Source organism: Ailuropoda melanoleuca, unplaced genomic scaffold (assembly GCF_002007445.2).
Source record: "Ailuropoda melanoleuca isolate Jingjing unplaced genomic scaffold, ASM200744v2 unplaced-scaffold30114, whole genome shotgun sequence".
NCBI lineage: Eukaryota > Metazoa > Chordata > Mammalia > Carnivora > Ursidae > Ailuropoda > Ailuropoda melanoleuca.
In genome coordinates this window covers 612-1377 of record NW_023200632.1, presented here as the reverse complement: position 1 = coordinate 1377, position 766 = coordinate 612, and the positions used below count along the sequence as shown (strand labels likewise).

At 40.2% G+C, this 766-nt stretch overlaps 1 non-coding gene across 1 annotated transcript; it reads left to right on the top strand.

The window, feature by feature from the left end:
- Positions 1-121: 121 nt before the first annotated feature.
- Positions 122-286, top strand: LOC117798301. Its single transcript, XR_004622868.1, has one exon. It is a non-coding gene; the product is annotated as a U1 spliceosomal RNA (small nuclear RNA).
- The last annotated feature ends 480 nt before the right edge of the window (positions 287-766 follow it).

Below are 766 nucleotides of genomic sequence, written 5' to 3'. Positions count from 1 at the left end.
TATAATTTGGAAAGTCTCTATTTCAGAAGGAACGGGGCCGATAGAATGCATGAGAAAAGTTGACCCTATGTGAAGAGGGGCTGTAATCTGAGGGTGAGGTGCCAGGCAAAGTGAAGAGCTCAAACTTCCTAGGTAGGGATCTGCTGTGATCGTGAAGACGGTTTTTCGCGGTGGAGACTTTTTGTTTCGGTTCTCTATGTGCTGACGTTTATGTGATTTCCCCGAATGCGGGAAAACTCCGCTGCGTAATTTGTGGTAATTGGGAACTGCGTTCGCCCTTTCCTGTGCTTTTTCTTGATTTGTGCTTCTTAAACGTAGGGCGTGTTATAGGGTTTGTAGGATTTGTGATTTTTGAGTCCTCGTAGTAGTTTAAGTGGAAGTATGTGTTGATGTTATTCTGAAGTGGATTGAGTTTTTTTTTATCACTTCCTGGGTCTAAAAGGCAGGTGTTTTGGTGGGTTTATTATGTTAGTGTACAACATCGAGAAAACTAGTAGTTATAGAACAGTGTTATTAAGTGGTGCTTAGAGTATATGTGAGTTTTTGTTGGTTTGGTTACGTTGTGTATGTGTTTGTTACTGTGTTCTAGATGTGCTGATCTTCGTAGTTTTCTCAAATATGGAAAACTGGACTGCATGATTTTTGGTAGCGGGGGACTGCATTTGCATTTTTCATTGGTAACTTGCACTTTGAAATGATTCGCTTATTACCGCTTGGCTTTTACTTCATCAATATGGCTTTCTGTAATCATTCTGTTATCTATGAT